General features: G+C 35.8%; 1 non-coding gene across 1 annotated transcript; it reads right to left on the reverse strand.

The window, feature by feature from the left end:
- Window positions 1-624: 624 nt before the first annotated feature.
- On the reverse strand, window positions 625-728 carry LOC132014758 (U6 spliceosomal RNA). The gene has a single exon (XR_009403404.1). It is a non-coding gene; the product is annotated as a U6 spliceosomal RNA (small nuclear RNA).
- Window positions 729-21,827: the final 21,099 nt, after the last annotated feature.

The following is a 21,827-nucleotide window of genomic DNA, read 5'->3' on the forward strand; positions in this document are numbered from 1 at the left end:
TTCAGTATTTCATTTCATTTGGAACTCTTCTAATTTTTTAAATATAATCTAAGATTATTAAGCACCATAAAGTATCTTCCATTTTAGACTCCTTCATTATGCTTGCTTCTGGATCAGTCTCTGAAAGCATAGCCTGTATTGCAGAAACTCCTCTTCTAAAGAAGACTTCCATGCTTTCCCCTTCCCTCTGATTTACTTTGTTACTGTAAGCTGGGGTTTTAGGACTCTCCATTATATATACTCATCTGCCTTCTCATCCTAAGCTCCTAGTGCCCTGAGAAAGGAGCATGTACCAGGCTCTCTGAACTTTACTTTTCAGGTTTGTATACCTCTGATCCCCAAGCCTTGGATTATTCTCTTTCCTTTCAATATAGTAATAAACACTTCTTTCCCTACCTCTTCTAACACCAGTGGAAGCCCCAAACTTCTCTCAAATGACATCACATATACCATTTCCCCCAAAATGGGATTTGCCTTCTTCCTTCTATAAATTCCCATAGCACTTTTTTTTTTTTTTTTTTTTTTTTTTTGGTTAATTATCATCAGCCAGGTTCCCCAGAAGCAGACACTAGAGATTTGCATGAAGGCATTTTTTTTCTTTCATAATTAAGATTTTATTGTTTGGAAAATGAGGGATGCTTCATGAGTTCACATGCCAGCCTTATGTAGGGGCCACACTGATCTTCTCCATATAGTTCCAACTTTGGTATATGTGCTGCCCAAGGCATTTTGTTGGGGAAGCAAGATTGTGCAAAGAAGTGCAAATCTATCTCTCAGGACACAGCCAACCCCTTGGGGAGCTCTGGAGCTGTGAGCAAGGGTCAGGGCCTTTACCTCCCTCTGTCCAAGGGTAAGGACCTTGGGCAAGAAACATATAGGAATACCAATCTATGAACTGTCAGCTTTCCATACTACTGGGGAATGAAGACTTCCATCTAAAAAGGACAGAAGGCAGGGATAGAAATGTGAGTGGTACACCACAGTAACCACTTCATCATTCTAGAAGGAACCTGGCGTCCTTTGCTTTGTAGGTCATGACCGGAAACTAAAATTAATATTTCCTAAGTATTTTCTGAATTCCTTGTAGCTGTTAGTGCTGTGCCCAAGATATGCTGGCCAAATAATTTGCTGAGATAATTTATCTTGTGCTCTCTAACAGAATTTTCACTTTAAAGGTGTATTAATGAGGTATGTCAGACACATTTTCTAGAGAAGAAAAGTGAGGCATTGACTGATCATTGGAGTTGGTCAATAGCACAATTCATTTAAGAGTTTCGGTTTTTAAGGTTTTATTTATTTATTTTTGAGAGAGAGTGGGAGAAAAAGAGAGAGAGAGAGATGCACAGAGGGAGAGGGAGAAGCAGACTCCCCACTAAGCAGAAAGTACGAAGCAGGCTTGATCCCAGGACCTTGAGATCATGATCTGAGTCAAAAGCAGACACTTAACCCACTGAGCCATGCAGGTGCCCCCATTTAAAAGTTTCACTGAGAAAACCTAGGTCTCAGGACTCTCAGGCTGATTGTCTTTGGGAAAAAAAAAAAAATGTACTCAATTAACCAAATACAAATAGTAGCTCAAAAAAGGGCTACAGTTGGGTCAAGAGTTAATAATCTTGCTCCCTAAACCCCTTTTCAAAAACTCCTGCTTCTGGACCTCCCTGAGGTGCCTCAACTTGATAAGTTATTAGACTTCCTTTTGGCACATTTTCATGTGCAAAGAGCCAGAGCTTTCAACTGAGATTTAAAACAACTTTGGCTCATTGCCCAGGGCTCATACTGTGGAAAGAGCAGAAAGCATCCTCCAAGAATCTTTAAAACAGTCACTGTGAGGCAGATGACCTGAAGTGCAAGTCCCTGAAATCATTTTTCAGGAGATGTGCCACAGTCATAAAAACAGGTGAAGTCATAAAAAAGCCCTGTTTAAGATAACAATGTCCCGTTCCCATTCCCATCCTTGTTCCTAGTCCCATCCCCATAAGTACTCTACTCACCCACCCCAAATCATGGCTTTAGCAGAGAAAATCACCTATAATGTAGCCTATTTCTAGGAAAACATCAATCCCAGCCATATGCATGAATCTGTTTCTGTTGCATGGATATGATCTGGTACTCTGCAGGATTTCTTGTTTACTGCCACTGCTAAGAACTCCAGAAGATTGAGGCAAGAGCAGGCCTGCTTCAAGTACCTAAAAAATCAAGATCTGGGCATCATCACCTTGGCTAGTTACCTCCTTTTCTTTGGATTCTTGACATATGGAAAGAGATCTGTATATAGAGATCACAAGTAAGTACTTGTGCCTGGCTATATACATTGGATTGTTAGAGCAGTGTTAGTCTTCCACGCAATGTCAAATCAATTGTCCTTCAATGTAGCTCTTTTGGTCATTACTCCTTCTCAAGGGCCATCAAACATCCCTGTTCGTAATGCCAAATCCTGAGCCTAGATCTACTAGCCCTCCACAATGTCCAACTCAGTTGCCATCGCTTCTTTGAAGATACTGGTGCCCCACTGCTTAGCCCAAAGTGTGGCTCACATCATTTTCTGCCTTTTATTATTTGTGTTCACATGTCCTCCTGTCTCTATTAATTAGTAAGTTAGGACAAGGGCAAAAGCCAGATGTCAACCATTTTTCTCTTCCAACCATAATTGCCACAATACACTGGGATAAAGTCAATGTTCAACAAAGAATTGAAAAGGCAGTAGGTGTGTCTTCCAATGGTCACTGCAGTATATATAAAACAAATTTGGGAAATACTTCAAACATTTCTGTTACCTTTTTATTAAAGTTTACCATATGTAATATGGAAATAACTACTAAGTATATATGTTGAAAATTTGTCAAAACTGATTAAAGGCATGTAATCATCTCTAAGAATATAGAGACAACCACATCCCTTGCCTCACAGTCAACTCCTAAAATGAATCACTATAATATCTACCATCTTAAACCACTTTTCATCTCTTTATATGAATGGAATAGTGTGGTGTGAATTCCTGTGCATCTATTTTTTATTTTATTTGGGTTTTTTTGCTCATTGTTCTGATCATAGATTTATTCACTTGATTGTTCCATAGCCCTCATTCATTTATTTCACTGTTAATTGATATCCCATTGTATGAATTTGTAGGAATTCATTGATGATAATGGACATTTGGGCTCTTCCTAGTTTTTGGAAATTATGAATAAAGTTCCCTGAACATTTGTGTATGTGTCTTTTGGTGCAGTGTGCATGTATTCTGTTACATATTTAGCAAGAATGAAAATAGCCAAGCCACTGTGTATGCATTCACTCAACTTTAGTTGCTATTACTGTACAGTTTTTAAAGCGGTTTTACTGATTTGAACTACCATCCACATTGTGTGAGAGATCCTATTGCTTTATTTCTTCACCTGCACTTGACATTGTCACATATTTAAAATGTTAGTCATTCAGGTGGGCAGATAGGGGTTAGTATGGTTTAATTTGCATTTCCCTGATGATAAATAATAACAAGAACAACGTGCTTTCTGGCCACCTGTGAAATAAGTCCTTTGACATGTTTAAATTGTATTGTTGTACTTGTCTTATTAATTTGTGATATTTTTAATATCCAATTATTTTTTGGATACAGTTTCTGTGCCAGATCTATGATTACATCTCCACACTGCAGTTTGCGTGATAGCTCTCTTAATGGTATGTTTTGATTTAAAAAATTACCAATTTTCGGGGCACCTGGGTGGCTCAGTGGGTTAAGCTGCTGCCTTCGGCTCAGGTCATGATCTCAGCGTCCTGGGATCGAGTCCCGCATCGGGCTCTCTGCTCAGCAGGGAGCCTGCTTGCCTCTCTCTCTCTCTTCCTGCCTCTCTGTCTACTTGTAATCTCTCTCTGTCAAATAAATAAATAAAATCTTTAAAAAAAAAAAAAAGAAAAAATTACCAATTTTCATCAAATCGAATGCATCAGTCTTTCACTTTATGGTTAGTGATTGTGCACGTGTGCATTAGTGTGTTCTTGTTTAAGAAATCCTTGCCTGCCTCTCTGCCTGCTTGTGATCTCTGTCAAATAAATAAATAGAATCTTAAAAAAAAAAAAAGAAATCTTTGCCAAACTTAAGATTATGAAGGTTTTCCTTCATATTTTCTTTAGAAGTTTGTAACTTTACCTTTCAATTTTAGGACTCAGGTACATATGGGATAAATTTGGGTGCATGGTAGGAGGAAGGTGTCAAATTAATTTTTATAGAATATACAATTAATCTCAAGGCATTTATCTAAAATATCACATTTTCCCCCATGGGTCTACCACAATATTTTGCTATAAATCAATGACAATTTATGCTTGGGTCTCAAACTGGATATTCTATTAGGTTCCATTGGTCTATATTTCCATCTTTGTGCACAAATCATAATTTTTAATTACTGCTTTATTATCTTATTTTTAAATCTGTTAGTTCATGCCTTTCAACATGGTTCATCTTTTAGATTTTCTTGGATACTTTTAGTTGTTTAGAAATATAGTTACTTCTATATGTATTTTAGAATTTAGCTTGCTATTTTCCACAACAAATTGCCATATATGATTTATAATAAGAGTTTTATTGATTCTATACATCAGTTTAGGAAGAATTGACATCTTTAAAATATTAAATCTTCAAACATATAAATCTGGTATATATTTCCACTTATTAGGTCTTTAAAAAAATTTCTCCATAATACCTTACAATTTTTAGTGTAGAAGTATGAATAACTTTTGTTAAGTTTATTCTAAGACACTCAATGTTTTTGGTGCTATGATAAATGAAATGTTTTCTAATGTTTAATTTGACTTGTTTGTTACTAATAATTTAAATAATTGAGTTTTACATATCACTTCACAACCAACAATGCTCTTTTCAGTTATTAGATTTTTTTTATCTATAGAATTATTTTGCATGTTTAACATACACAATTACATTGTGCATGAATAATGACAGTTATATTTCTTTTTAATTCTTATACCTTTCATTTATTCTTCTTGCCCTGTTGTATATGAAATGTTATAAAAATACTAGTAGATGCTATATCACTGGATATCCATATCTCTTACCAGACTTCAGTGTGTATCTTTAATATTTGATAATCAAAAAAGATTTAGAGGTTTTTGTGGTAGCTATATTTTAACAGATAATTAAGGAAAATTCTATATCTATTTCATCATGGATTAATCATTGGTGATGAATTTTATTAAAGGCTTTTTATGAATCTTTTGAGGTTTTCATATGGTTTTTATCTTTTATTCTGTTATATTATGATTTATTTTCAAATATTAAACCAGCATTTCATTCCTGAAATAAACTGAGTGTGATTATAACAAAGTATTATTTTTCTATATTTCTGGATTCAATTTTCTAATATGTTCTTTAGATTTTCTTGTGTGCATGTTCATGAGAGATTTTGGCCTATACTTGCTTTATCTTTTTTGCATGGTTTTTGTCAAGTTTTGTGTTAAGGTCATACTGGACCCATAAAATAAATTTGCAATTGTTTCTTTTTCTGTTCTCTGGAAGAGTTTGTTTAAGATTGTTTTCTTTTCTTTAAATGTTTAGGAGAATTCACCAATGAAGACATTTGATCCTTTAGGTTTATTTGTGGAAATGTTTTCAATTAAGAATTCAGAAACTTTGTGCATATTTTCTATTTCTCCCTATGTTTGCTTCAAGTTCAGTTTTCATTTAAATGATCAAGTGTATTATGATGAAATTTTCTCAATATCTTCTTATTTTGTTAATCTGTGATATATGTAGTGACATGTTCTCTTTCATTTTAAAACTACATAAACTTATTTTTACCATAGTTTTGGGTTTACAACAAAATTGAGCAGAAAGGATATGGAGTTCCAAATACCTCTTGTTGTCACATGAATATGACCTCTTCCACCAATGTCCTGTGCCAGAGAAGTACATTTATTACAGTCTGTGAATTTACACTGAACATCATTATTATTCAAAACATGTAAATTACATAAAAGGTCATCCTAGGTCATATACATTCTATGCGTTACCCCTGATCTATAATGACATGTATCGACCATTGTAGTATGATGCAGAAGAGCTCCCTCTGTGCTCTACTTATCGCTCCCTACCGTAAAGCTCTTGACAGCCATTAATCTGTTTGTTTTTTAATTTTTTATTTCAATTCAATTTAGTTAACATATACTGTATTATTAGTTTCAGGGATAGAATTTAGTGACTGATCAGTTGCATATAACACCCAGTGCTCATTACATCAAGTGCCCTCCTTAATGCCCATCACCTGGTTACCCCATCCCCCCATAAAAACAGAGAGGAAGACAAACATAAGAGATTCCATTATTTTAATTTATTTTTTAAAAGATTTTATTTATTTGTTAGAGAGAGAGACCACAAGCAGGGGGAGAGCAGGCAGAGGGAGAAGCAGGCTCCCTGCTGAGCAAGGAGCCCAATGTGGTACTCCATCCCAGGACTGCAGAATCACGACCTGGGCCAAAAGCAGAGTCTCAACCATCTGAGCCACCTAGGTACCCCAAGAGATTCTTTTTTTAAAAACATTTTAAAATTTTTTATTAACATATAATGTATTATTAGCCCCAGGGGTACAAGTCTGTGATTCTCCAGGTTTACACACTTCACAGCATTCAACGTAGCACATACCCTCCCCAATGTCCTAACCCAACCACCCTTTCCCTAACCCCCTCCACCCAGCAACCCTCAGTTTGATTTGTGAGATTAAAAGTCTCTTATGGTTTGTCTCCCTCCTGATCCCATCTTGTTTCATTTTTTCCTTCCCTACTCCTCAAACCCCCCATGTTGCCTCTCAATTTCCTCATATCAGTGAGATCATATGGTAATTGTCTTCCTCTGATCGACTTATTTTGCCTAGCATAATACCCTCTAGTTCCATCCATGTCATCACAAATGACAAGATTTCATTTCTTTTGATGGCTGCATAGTATTCCACTGTGTGTGTGTGTGTGTGTGTGTGTGTGTGTGTGTGTGTGTGTACCACATCTTCTTTATCCATTCATCTGTTGATGGACATCTAGGTTCTTTCCATAGTTTGGCTAATGTGGACATCGCTGCTATAAACATTTGGGTGCACGTGCCCCTTTGGATCACTACATTTGTATCTTTAGGGAAACCCAGTAGGTCGATTGCTGGGTCGTAGGGTAGCTCTATTTTCAACTTTTTGAGGAACCTCCTGCTGTTTTCCAGAGTGGTTGCACCAGCTTGCATTTCCACCAACAGTGTAGGAGGGTTCACCTTTCTCCACATCCTCACTAGCATCTATCATTTCCTGACTTGTTAATTTTAGCCATTCTGACTGGTGTGAGCTGGTATCTCATTGTGGTTTTGATTTATATTTATTTCCATGAGGCCAAGTGATGTGGAACACTTTTTCATGTGTCTCTTGGCCATCTGGATGTCTTCTTTGCAGAAATGTCTATTCATGTCTTCTGTCCATTTCTTGACTGGATTATTTGTTCTTTGGGTGTTGAGTTTGATAAGTTCTTCATAGATTTTGGATACTAGCTCTTTATCTGATATGTTGTTTGCAAATATCTTCTCCCATTCTCTCAGTTGTCTTTTAGTTTTGTTAACTGTTTCCTTTGCTGTGCAAAAGGCTTTGATCTGGATGAAGTCCTAATAGTTTACTTTTGCCCTTCCTTCCCTTACCTTTGGCGACGTTTCTAGGAAGAAGTTGCTGTGGCTGAGGTTGAAGACATTGCTGCCTGTGTTCTCCTCAAGGATTTTGATGGATTCCTTTCTCACATGAGGTCCTTCATCCATTTTGAGTCTATTTTTGTGTGTGGTATAAGGAAATGGTCCAGTTTTATTCTTCTGCATGTGGCTGTCCAATATTACCAACACCATTTGTTGAAGAGACATAGTCTCTTTTCCATTGGACATTCTTTCCTGCTTTGTTGAAGATTAGTTGACCATAGAGTTGAGGGTCTATTTCTGGACTTTCTATTCTGTTCCATTGATCTGTGTGTCTGTTTTTGTGCCAGTACCATACTGTCTTGAAGATGACAGCTTTGTAATAGAGCTTGAAGTCTGGAATTGTGATGCCACCAACTTTGGCTTTCTTTTTCAACATTCCTCTGGCTATTTGAGGTATTTCTGGTTCCATATAAATTTATGATTATCGGTTCCATTTCTTTGGGAAAAAATGGGTGAGATTTTGATAGAAATCACACTGAATGTGTAGATTGTTTTAGGTAGCATAGACATTTTCACAATATTTGTTCTTCCAATCCATGAGCATGGAACATTTTTCCATTTCTTTCTGTCTTACTCAATTTCTTTCATTAGTGCTTTATAGTTTTCTGAGTATAGATTCATTGCCTCTTTGGTTAAGTTTATTCCTATGTATCTTGGGATTTTGGGTGAAATTGTAAATGGGATTGACTCCTTAATTTCTCTTTCTTATGTCTTATTGTTGGTGTATAGAAATGCAACTGATTTCTGTGCATTGATTTTATATCCTGACACTTTACTGAATTCCTATACAAGTTCTAGCACTTTTGGAGTGGAGTCTTTTGGGTTTTCCACATAAAGTGTCATATCATCTGCAAAGAGTAAGAATTTGACTTATTCTTTGCCTATTCAGATGCCTTTTATTTCTTTTTGTTATCTGATTGATGAGGCTAGGACTTCTAGTACTATGTTGAATAGCAGTGGTGATAATGGACATCCCTGCCATATTCCTGACCTTAGCAGAAAAGTTCTCAGTTTTTCTACATTGAGAATGATATTTGCAGTGGGTTTTTCATAGATGGCTTTGATAATATTGAGGTATGTGCCCTCTATCCCTACACTTTGAAGAGTTTTGATCAGGAAGGGATGCTGTACTTTGTCAAATGCTTTTTCAGCATCTATTGAGAGTATCATATGGTTCTTGTTCTTTCATTTATTAATGTATTGTATCACATTGATTGATTTGCGGATGTTGAACGAACCTTGCAGCCCTATAATAAATCCCACTTGGTCGTGGTGAATAATCCTTTTAATGTACTGTTGGATGCTATTGGCTATTATTTTGGTGAGAATTTTTGCATCTGTGTTCATCAAGGACATGGGTCTGTAATTCTCCTTTTTTATGGGGTCTTTGTCTGGTTTGGGGATCAAGATAATGCTGGCCTCATAAAATGAGTTAGGAAGTTTTCCTTCCATTTCTATTTTTTGGAACAGTTTCAGGAGAATAGGTATTAATTCTTCTTTAAATGTTTGGTAGAATTCCCCTGGGAAGCTGTCTCACCCTGGGATCCTGTTTGTTGGAAGATTTTTGATGACTGTTTCAATCTTGATACTGATTATGGGTCTGTTCAGGTTTTCTATTTCTTCCTGGCTCTGTTGTGGTAGTTTATATGTCTCTATGAATTCATCCATTTCTTCCAGATTGTCAAATTTGCTGGTGTATAGTTGCTCATAGTATGTTCTTATAATTGTTTGTATTTTTTCAGTGTTGGTTGTGACCTCTCCTCTTTCATTCATAATTTTATTTATTTGGGTCCTTTCTCTTTTCTTTTTAAGTCTGGCAGGGGTTTATCAATCTTATTAATTCTTTCAAGGAACCAGCTCTTAGTTTAGTTGATTTGTTCTATTGGTTTTTTGTTTTGTTTTTTTGTTTTTTTGTTTTTTTGTTTTTTTTTTGGTTTCTATTTCATTGATTTCTGCTCTGATCTTTATGATTTCTCTTCTCCTGCTGGGTTTAGGCTTTCTTTGCTGTTCTTTCTCTAGCTCCTTTAGGTGTGGGGTTAGGTTGTGTATTTGAGACCTTTCTTGTTTCTTGAGAAAGGCTTGTATCATTGTATATTTTTCCTCTCAGGACTTCCTTTACTGTGTCCCACAGATTTTGAACCATTGTTTTTTCATTATTTGTTTCCATGAATTTTTTCAATTCTTCTTTAATTTCCTAGTTGACCCATTCATTCTTTAGAAGGATGCTTTTTAGCCTCTGTGTATATGGGTTCTTTCCAAATTTCCTCTTGTGATTGAGTTCTAGCTTCAGAGCATTGTGGTCTGAAAATATGCAGGGAATGATCCCAGTCTTTTGATACCAGTTGAGACCTGATTTGTGACCCAGCATGTGATCTATTCTGGAGAATATTCCATGTGCACTAGAGAAGAATGTGTATTCTCTTGCTTTGGGATGGAATGTTATGAATATATCTGTGATGTCCATCTTGTCCAGTGTGACATTTAAGGCCATTATTTCCTTGTTGATCTTTTGCTTGGATGATTTGTCCATTTCAGTGAGGGGGGTGATAAAGTCCCCTACTATTATTGTATTATTGTCAATGTTTTCTTTGATTTTATTACTAGTTGGTTTATATAGTTGGCTGCACCCTGTTAGGGGCATAGATATTTAAAATTGTTAGACCTCTTTGTTGGACAGACCCTTTGAGTATAATATAGTGTCCTTCCTCATCTCTTTTTATAGACTTTGGCTTAAAATCTAATTGATCTGATATAAGGATTGCCACCCCAGCTTTCTTTTGATGTCCATTAGAATGGTAAGTTATTTTTCCATCTCCTCACTTTAAATCTGGAGGTGTCTTTGGGTCTAAAATGAGTTTCTTGTAGACAGCATATTGATGGGTTTTGGTTTTTTATCCATTCTGATCCCTGTGTCTTTTGATTGGGGCATTTAGCCTATTTATATTCAGGGTAACTATTGAGAGATATTAATTTAGTGCCATTGTATTGCCTGTAAGGTGACTGTTACTGTATATTGTCTCTGGTCCTTTCTGGTCTATTACTTTTAGGCTCTCTTTTTGCTTAGAGGACCCCTTTCAATATTTCCTGTAGAGCTGGTTTGGTGTTTACAAATTCTTTTAGTTTTTGTTTGTCCTGGAAACTTTTTATCTCTCCTTCTATTTTCAATGATAGCCTAGCTGGATATAGTATTCTTGGCTGCATGTTTTTCTCGTTTAGTGCTCTGAATATATCATGCCAGTTCTTTCTGGCCTGCAAGGTCTCTGTGGATAAGTCTGTTGCCAATCTAATATTTTTACCATTGTATGTTACAGACTTTTTGTCCTGGGCTGCTTTCAGGATTTTCCTTTTATCACTAAGATTAGTAAGTTTTGCTATCAGATGACAGGGTGTGTACCTATCATTATTGATTTTGAAGGGTGTTCTCTGTGCTTCCTGGATTTTGATGCTTGTTCCCTTTGCCATATTAGGGAAACTCTCTACAATAATTCACTCCAATATACCTCCTGCTCCCCTCTCTCTTTCTTCTTCTTCTGGAATCCCAATTATTCTAATGTTGTTTCATCTTATGGTATCGCTTATCTCTTGAATTCTCACCTCATGGTCCAGTAGTTGTTTGTCTCTCTTTTGCTCAGCTTCTTTATTCCCTGTCATTTGGTCTTCTATATCACTAATTCTCTCTTCTTCCTCATTTATCTTAGTAGTAAGAGCCTCCATTTTTTATTGCACCTCATTAGTAGCTTTTTAAATTTCAGCTTGGTTAGATTTTAATTATTTTATTTCTCCAGAAAGGGCTTTTATTTCTCCAGGCAGAGTTTCTCTACTATCTTCCATGCCTTTTTTGAGCCCAGCTAGCACCTTGAGAATCATCATTCTGAACTCTAGATCTGACATATTACCATCGTCCATATTGATTAGGTCCCTAGCCCTCAGTACTGCCTCTTGTTTTTTTTTGTTGTTGTTGTTGTTTGTTTGTTTGTTTGTTTGGTGGTGGTGATGTTTTTGCCTTGTAATTTTATCCAGATAAGAATATATGAACAAGAGAATAAAATACTTTCAGAAAGTGGATGAAAGTGGTTGACTTTCTGTTTCTAGAATTGCTACTCTTCTCTTCAATCTCCTGTTGGATTTGTATGTATTTGGAGTGGTTTGATAAACTCTCTAGTGATCTCCTCCTACCTGATGTCATCTCCGCCTGCTACTCCTCTGCCATCTTGACTCCATCTTCATCTCCTCAAGAGATTCTTAACTATAGGAAACAAACTGAAGGTTGCTGGAGGGGATGTGGGTGTTTGTTTTTGACAGCCACTCATCTTTCTTAATGTTTCTGTAATTTTACCTTTTCCAGTATCATACAATATGTAGTCTTTTCAGATTGACTTATTTTACTTAAAAAGTAGGCACTTAAGTTTCTTCCAGGTGATTTTATGACTTGATAGCTTATTTCTTTTTAGCAGTGAACAAAACTGCATAATCTGGCATACCACAGTTCATTTATCTATTCACTTACTTACTAAGAACTAAGGACTTCTTGGTTGGTTCCAAATCCTGGTAATTATAAATACAGCTGCTATAAACATCTGTGTGCAGGTTTTTTGTGTGAACCTGTTTTCAGTTCAGGTGGGGATAAAGAGCAAGGAATATGATTGCTGGATTGTATGGTAAGAGCTTATTGAGTTTCATTAGAAACTGTCAAACTATTTCCAATGTGCCTGTACCATTTTGAATTCCTACTAGCAATGATGTTCTACATTTAGTGTTATTAGTATTCTGGATTTCAGGCATTCCAATAGGTATGTAGCAGTGTTTCATTGTTGTTTGAACTTGCATTTCCCTGAAGACATATGAAGTGGAGTATCTTTTCATATGCATATTTACCATCTGGGTATCTTTTCTAATGAGGTTTCCATTGAGGTCTTTGGCACATTTTTAAATCAGGTTGCTTGATTTCTTATTGTTGTGTTTTAAGTGTTCTTTGTAAATTTTTAGGTAACAGTCCTTTATCAGATGTAGCTACTGTAAATGTTTTCTTCTAGTCTGTGGCTTTTCTTCTTGCTCTATTGACAGCATCTTTTATAGAGCAGAAGTTCTTTAAGTATGGATAATCCATTCTTATTTTTTTCCTTTTATCATTTCATTGAATAAGACCAAAAGCAATCCAATTCACAGACTGAGTAATTGTTTCTTGAAGAAAAAAACTTTTCTTTTTTTCTTCAATTAATATATTGTTACTTAGTGCCAACTTATTTTCTGGACACTTAGTACTAACAGCACAACAATAAATAACAATTTATTCCACAAAAGCTGGAATAAATCCAGCTTCTACTATCATATAATTAAATGTATAATTGTGGTGGAGTGAGGAGAGATAGAAATGTAATCAATCAACTAAAATCATAAAATAAGGCAGACCAAAAAAAAGTAGAATAAGCAACTACAATCTTCAGGGAATAGAAAAAAGATTATTATAATTATAATCAAAATCATCATTGCCATCATCATCCTCTTTATGTTTTTATTGTGTTTTTCACTGATGTTCATGGGAAAATTAACATGTCCCTGGCCCCCTGCTAAGTGATTGTATGTGTATGAAGACTCTTGTATGGCTTCCAAGTTACTAGCTGTATTATTAGAACTTTTGGTAAATAACATGTAGGATGTATAAATAGTGTTACATAAAGAACAAACTGGGAGAAAATGTAAAATCTTTAAAGATTTCTGTGGAACTATAATTGTGTTCTACAAGATCTGAAGGGCTGGGGGAAGGAAGGGTAAGCTTTAGGTATTCTTAACAGAGAGAAGAGTATCACGTTTTTTGCAAGTTGCAATGTATCTTTCAGTTACTTTAACTTTTTTTCACTTGGCCTACTTTCAAAAATACAGCCTCTGAGATCAGTTTGGAAGAGATACCATTATTCCCTCTCTAAAAGATGAGGAAATAACGAACTGAGTATCAGTAATGGTATATGACATAACCAAGTTTCCATAAGTCAGTTAGCAGAGAAGAGACTTCACCTTGTCTATACTTAGGACTATTGCCAGAACCTCCATGAAAGGCAGGAAAAGAAGCTTTGGTGAGAAAGCTTGCAAGAACAAAGTATTTAAAGATGTTGAAACCCTGTAAGCAAATCTCAAATTAACAGTGATAACAGTTGCTCCCTGTTTATGGGGGATCCATGCCAAAGCCCACAGTGGGTACCTGAAATCATGGATGGAACCAAACCCTACACAGATTATGTTTTTTTCCTATCATACATACCTATGATGATGTTTAATTTATTTTCTTTAGGCACAGTAAGAGATTAACAATGATAATTGATAACAAAATAGAACAATTATCACAATATACTGTAATAAAAGTTATGTGAGTGTGGACTCTCTCTCTCAAAACATCCTGTTGCCCCATACTCATCCTTCTTGTGATGATGTCAGATGATAAAATGCCCAGGTGATGAGATGAAGTGAGGGGGATGCTGTAGGCACTATGACTTAGCATTAGGCTACTACTCACCTTCTTATGAGACGTCAGATGGAGGACCATCTTTTTCCAAACCAGAGTTGAGTAAGGGTCACTGAAACCACAATTAAGAGGGGAGTACCATAAATAGAATGGTGAAGGTAATATCAGAGAGTGTGATGTGATTTCAGAAAACTTGGTTTGACTGAGTCTGTCATTTGGGGGGTTAGCACCTTAAGATCACTACACCCTCTACTCCTCAGTTTCCTCCTTTGTGGAATAGTGAAAAATACCAATACTATCAGCACCACCAAAAAACCTTCCAAAAAACCCATGGATCATTCTGAGGATAAAGTGAAATAACACAGCAAGAATACTTCAAAATTATAAAAACTGTCATTCATCCTGAGTTAATTTTATAATAATTGTCATGTCTCTCAAACTTGCCCAGATTTTCGTACTTTTAAGAAAAGTTGTTTTTTGTTTTTATATTATAAGAAGTTTGGTTTTATGTATCACTTCATGTCTCTTTGTTTATTCTGTATTGAGTGAGTACACGTGTCCAAGGGTGTAGACTGCTAGGGTAATGAATTTGGCGCCTGAAGAATTATGATTTTAGGTGGGGAGCATGAAGCAAATGTATGGACACAAGTCTATGTTTCCTCATAACATCCTAAATCATAAATATTGTGGTGATGAAAAGTTAGCAGACAAATTACATACAATCTGGACCGAGTTATAATGCAAAAATTATTTCTCTCTAGAATTACTGGAACTTTGCAATACAATGAGCTTCAATATTCTATTGCTATTACCATTAAAAAGTAATGGTAATAAGGCTAATGCTCAAATAACGGATTTGCATGAACTTATTTCATTAGAATTAGTCCCGTTGGAGATTCAAATTAAAACCACATTGAGATATCACCTTACACCACCTAGAATGGCCAAAATTAACAAAACAGGAAACAACATGGAGAAAAGGGAACCCTCTTACGCTGTTGGTGGGAATGCAAGTTGGTGCAGCTCTTTGGAAAACAGTGTGGAGATTCCTCAAGAAATTAAAAATAGAGCTTCTCTATGACCCTGCAATTGCACTCCTGGGTATTTACCCCAAGGATACAGATGTTGTGAAATGAAGGGCCATCTGTACCCCAATGTTTATAGCAGCAATGGCCACGGTCGCCAAACTATGGAAAGAACCAAGATGCCCTTCAACGGACGAATGGATAAGGAAGACGTGGTCCATATACACTATGGAGTATTATGCCTCCATCAGAAAGGATGAATACCCAACTTTTGTATCAACATGGACCGGACTGGAAGAGACTATGCTGAGTGAAATAAGTCAAGCAGAGAGAGTCAATTATCATATGGTGTCACTTATTTGTGGAGCATAACAAATATCATGGAGGACAAGGGGTGTTAGAGAGGAGAAGGGAGTTGGGGTAAATTGGAAGGGGAGGTGAATCACGAGAGACTATGGACTCTGAAAAACAATCTGAGGGGTTTGAAGTGGCGGGGGGGTGGGAGGTTGGGGTACCAGGTGGTCGGTATTATAGAGGGCACAGATTGCATGGAGCATTGGGTGTGGTGAAAAAATAATCAATACTGTTTTTCTGAAAATAAATAAATTGAAAAAATTTTTAAAAAAGAATTAGTCCTGTTGACAAAGTACATTAAAATAATAATGAGAACTTCTAAATTAATTAAAAAGATGTTCTTCATATTTTCTATTTTATCGAGTAGAAGTAGGAAGGAAAGAAAAAAAAGAAGAAGGAGACCCCCCAAAAAAAATGGAGAAGGAGGGAAGAAAGAAAATCTTACCTTTTATGGAGGGTCCATGATGATAATCTGAGAGTAGATAGGCTCAAATGTTTGGCATGTCTGAAGCAATAATACAAACTCCAAGTACATTCTTTTGATTCATTCAATGGCTGTTGAGATAAGAATGATAATTTATAGGAACTAGTACAGAGTCTCAGGATTGTACAAAAAGAAGGAGGGTTTAAAAAAAAAAAAGGAGGGTGCCATGGTTGGGCACACACATTATAAAACATACTTTCTACTCATTAGATCATTTAAATCTTATAACAAAAATTATTATTAAACCCATTGTGCAGATGAGGAAATGGGACTCTAGGAGATTAGATTGTTTGTCCAAGGTATGAGAAGGAGAATATTCAAATGCACCCTGTTCTCCTTGAATTTGAACACTTGTTTGTTTGTTGATACCATACTGAACTAACAAAGGAAAACACATGAAGTATATTAAGTTCAAATGGCAAGGACCTTGTGATTTTTCACCTTTAGTATGAAGCCATTGGAAAATTTCAAATAAAAGAGTGAACTTCTTCAATTAGTAATATTAGCCAGAATGGTACTCAGGAATAGGTCTTCCATTTTACAGAACACGACATAGCTATTAATATGTGTAATGGGGCTAAATGAACTGAAAGGGGAAGATGAGAGACCTGACGATGTCTTCAAATATTTTGTCAGTAAGTATGGAAATCTATCCATCCGAGGGGCTGAAATTGTGGACAGTGTCACCAAAGAGTGAGCACGCAGGGCAGGGACACATGAAAACATTTCTCAGAAAAAACACCATTTCTCCCTTTTCGGTTGAGACAATGTTTTGTTTCTGTTTATGAATCATAGAAACTACAAATGAACAAGTTGTATTGGGTCATCTAATCTGCCCCCCAGGGAAGGCATGAGCTGCAGTTCATTCAATTCTCTTCCAGTTTCATGTGGACACTCCAGTGTGGGTTTTCGCCACATGCTCTGGCCAAGGCTCTGTGCTCCAAGTCAGTATCACAGGAGTGTTGCCGTGACATTGGAAAGAAAAGGAAAAAGAACCTCCAACAAAAACATTTGTTGAGGGGGACGATTAAAAGAGGTTAACCTTATACATAAATGTGAAAATTGAACACGTGTAAGAGGAACTATATTCCTCAATGTTGAAACAAGTAGGGTTTCATAATTTCCATTAACCAAAGATAAAAAGGTAATCCTTCTTCCATTCTTAAGTGTAAGCGTACTGTCTTATATTTGTCAAAGACTGTGAGATTAATAAGTGTTTTAAGTTTCTTGATTTTTAAGAAAATTGGGATTTTTTTAACAAAACATATAAATAGTATCCTAAACACTTTAAGCTTGCAAGACATTCATAGTCATGTGTAAAAGGGAACATAGATCCATATTTTGAATTTTGTTGAATGTTTATTATGTGCCAAGCCATTATGTTAAATATTAAACACTGTGATGTATTTTATCTTTTTTCCAGATAAATAACAAACAATCAAAACCTGAACTTTACCAAGGCTAACCAGCTTGTTTGATTTTATTACTGTGTGACAAAGTGGAGTTCTGAGGTCATATTGGTTAGTCAAATTCCAAAACTCTGAACCTATAAATAATACTATTCTGAACATTTTGTGTGTAAACAAATGCATATTAAAGCCTGAACATGTGCCAGACCCAGACTTTGCCCCTATGGGATCAACACTGAATAAGTCATGGCCCAGCCTGTGAGGACCTTAGAATCCATTAGGAAAGATTAACAAATCAGTAAAAGGCATTTCTTTGCCTGGCTCAGTACGAACTTTGATCTCATGTTCAAAAGTTGCTTTGGAAGCAAAAAAGGAAGAGAAGCTGCTTCAGGCAGGGGCTAGGGACGACTATCTGGATCAGGAAATGCTTGACCTGATATTGAAAGTTGAACTGGAGGGCATCTGGGTGGCTCAGTCAGTTAAGAGTCTGCCTTCAGCTCAGGTTATGATCCCAGGACCCTGGGATCAAGACCTACATAGGGCTTCCTGCTTAGTGGGGAGTCTGATTTTCCCTTTCCCTCTGCTCTCCCTCCAGCATATGCTCTCTCTCTTTCTCACTCTCTCTCAAATAAATAACATCTCAAAAAAAAAAAAAAAAAAAGAAAAAAGAAAAGAAAAGAAAGAAAGTTGAATTGAATTTAACTAGGTAAAATGGTGGGTAGAATTTCTTTTTGGGGCACCTGAGTGGCTCAGTGGGTTAAGCCTCTGCCTTTGGCCCAGGTCATGATCTCAGGGTCCTAGGATCAAGCCCTGCATCAGGGTGGGGGGGGGGGTCTCTGCTCAGTGGGGTGCCTACTTGTGATCTCTAGCTCTCTGTCAAATAAAAAACTAAATTCTTTTTTTTTTTTTTAAAGAATTTCTTTTCAAGAGGAAAAGAGCTTGTGCAAATATGTATGATTTCTGAGGAATACTGACTAGTCCAATATGATAAGAAGAAAAAAGCTAGTAACTGATAAGATATCCTATTTGCCAGGTGCTGGGTTAACTACTTTACAACTATTAGCTTATTTAGCCCTGAAAGCATCTTTCTGTAGAAGATACTCTTATTATCCCCAAGTTCAGATGAGAAAACAGAGGCTAAATGAAATTCTGTAGCTTGTTCAAACACACACAATGGATTTGCAAGGGGTGCTGGGTTTGATTCACACAATCTGATTCCAGACACCAGACTCAACTGCCAACTTATTTAAGTGGTTGGAGATGATACTATGAAGACTTCAAACATTAAACTGTATCCCAAAAGCAAAGAGAAAAGTTTAAAGATTTTCAGTAATATAGCGGTATCACTAGATTTTTTAAAATTTATAAATATCATTAGACAATTATAAACTATACATTGGAGCATGTAAAAAAAATGAAGGAGTCCTAGATTAAGGAAATGTTTAAGAAATGTCTAGGAGAAAGTTTTAAAAAGTAGGATAAAATATGCTGGGAATAGTTACAGATTGCAATAGTTACAGATAAGCAATTCCTATAATGGACATGTTTGTTCATAAGATGCACATATTTTTAAAAGTCTTGGGTATATTTTCAGAGGAGGGTGTGTGCACACACCTGTGCACTAATTATTAAAATATTTTTTCTCAGTCAAAATTTCTTCTTAGCCTGGTTTGTGATGCTGGGTCTCTTTCTCTATAAGCCACGTGTCTCATTTGCCAGCTGGATTTCTGTTAGACATTTCACCCTGGCAGAAATATTTGGTTCTAGTTTTCAACATTTTTTGGTGCACTGACTTCCAGAACTAGGCAGTTACTCTTGGAAGTACCAGTACCAAAGGGTTCATTTGTTGTCTTGAAGTCTGAGCGTCAGCTCTGGAGGACTCCTCAACCAGCTTCTAGATTTTCAATGCCCCAACCTCTTTAATCTGTCTGCAACTGTAGGAAGCATCTTACATCTTTTAGTTCCTTATCTCTGTGTTACGGAAGTGTCTCCTTTTGACATTTTCCATCCTCCAACTTCTTATATTTTATGTGATAAAGTAACTGGTGTGGGTTCTATCATCCTGGCCAGATCCTGATGGGTACTTTTTAAAGGGATGATGACAATTCCTGGTTCCAGCCATATATTTCTGCATTAATTAAAGAAATGCTTATCAGAACAAGTGAAATATTTTAGAGGATGTTTTGAAGGAAACAAATCCTTTTAGGAATTCATAGCACATCCTGTATTTTCTACTAGTCAATACTCAATAATTGAATATCTATTAATTAAGTATCTTCATCGATTTATTCACCAGGAAACATTGACCCATTCTATGGCTTTATACTGTGATTTGTTGATTTTGACTTAATTCAGTGGGCCCTTAAATTTGTGTAGAAATTGTCCAGGTTTACAAATCCACTTAGTTGTTTGATTTATTAATGTTCAAAAATATTTGCAAAATAAGGGTTGTTTGGTTTGGGATTTCTAATATTACATTTGTCTTTGTAGAAAATTTAAAGGATAAAAAATGTTTAACATCTTAATATTGTAGTAGATTCTGAAATGATATTAAAGTGACTGGATAAATTTAAATGAAACAGAAAACTAGGAGAAATATTAATAATTTCCTATTTATTTAAATACTTAAACCATTTCCAGGAAAATTTAAGTTGGATAGCAGAGAAGCCAATCATGGATACCACAGAACAGAAAAACATCACCACAGAAGGCTTAAAAAGGAGTTGAACAATTTTTTCCCCATTTTAACATTTCTATAACTGGAAAGTAAATTATCATTTCTATATTCATTTAACCTAGGATTTCTTCTTTTATTTTTCCTCAGGAAATATTATTAAATTGCTGGTACATTTTAGCATTTGAAGATATCTTAAATTGAATGAAATGTGATAAATGTGAATATGTATACATATATACATATATCATCATTTACCCATCATTTTTGTGTATATTTTATTTGACTTTTTTGGGATTATACTTCTGGTATATATTTTTAATTTTGACTGCCTCTTCTTATCAGTTTGATTAATTGCATAGCATGTTACCTTTTTTTCTATGTAGCTATTCTTCAGCAAAAACCTAGCCCAATTCAGGAAAAGAGAGAAGAAACCAAAACGATAAAAAATAATGTTAAGAGAAGGATGTCATTTGGAGGTATGTACATTTGTAACTTTCCATGAATCCCGATTTTCTCTACGTATATTTTCCCTTTCCAGTCATTAGGGACTAAGTTCCTTGACTTGATCATGCTGAATGAATTCACATTTAAAGAACTGAAGAACTTCTGATGGAAAGTATAAGGAATGAGCTAAAAATGAGTATACACCAATTTTCTAATATCTCCTTCCTTTCATTTAATGATTTACAGATTTTTACATACATCGTGGGATGCATGCTCCCCACTTTGGAAATTACTGCATTGCAAAGATCGTGAAAAGATTAGTATAATGACTTTTTAAAAAAAATTTTTGACTTTTGTATTCACGTTAAATTTTGAGTTACTTATTAATAAACTGTGTTTTTCCCCCTAGAACTGATATGGAGGAAATTTTGAAAATTGGCATTTTGTGAAGGATTTAAAAAGAATGCAAAATGATCTCCGCTTCCTTGAAGGCTAAAATCTACTGAAATAAACTGATGTGAATGCCTTAGAGTGTGAAAAGGTCTTAGTAGAATACAGGAGGAATAGAAGAAAATAATAGCTTGCTGTAAGAGTGTAAGAGTAGGAGAAAGTCATTCTTCCTAGAGGCTCAGATGGATTTCAAAAACAACCACATTTTCCCACATTATCAATCCAGTTTAGTTCAATCCATACATGACTGCAAGTTGTTAGCAGTATACCCCAGGATGCTCTTTGTCAGACCTATGATGTTTCAGTATTCTAGAATAATTTACAGGAAACCAAATATGGTAGGATCACAGAATATTGTTAATTTTATGGATGTCATAATTTCTTAGATGAACCCTGTGGAAACAGGGAAATGGATAGAATTAGCCCAAGAGTATTTTTATACAAAGGAGAGAAAGTCCTTCTTCTCCATTGCAATATTTCACACACTCACCTCAATTTCAGGCTAAGGCATAATAAGCAAAGTTAACTCTGGATTAAAAAGGTTTTTTAGGGATGCCTAGGTGGCTCAGCTGGTTAAGTGTCTGACTCTTAATTTGGTTCAGATCAGGATCTTGGCTCAAGTTAGGATCTCAGGGTAGTGAGATGGAGACCCACATTGGGCTCTGCACTCAGCATGGAGTCTGCTTGATATTCTCTCTCTCCTTCTCTCTCTGCCCCTCCCTAACTGCTTGCACGTGTTCTCTTTCTCTCTCTCTCTTTCTAAAAAATTAAATAAAAAATAAATAAATTTTTTTTTTAGTGATTCTG

The sequence above is a fragment of the Mustela nigripes genome, chromosome 3 (genome assembly GCF_022355385.1).
Source record: "Mustela nigripes isolate SB6536 chromosome 3, MUSNIG.SB6536, whole genome shotgun sequence".
NCBI lineage: Eukaryota > Metazoa > Chordata > Mammalia > Carnivora > Mustelidae > Mustela > Mustela nigripes.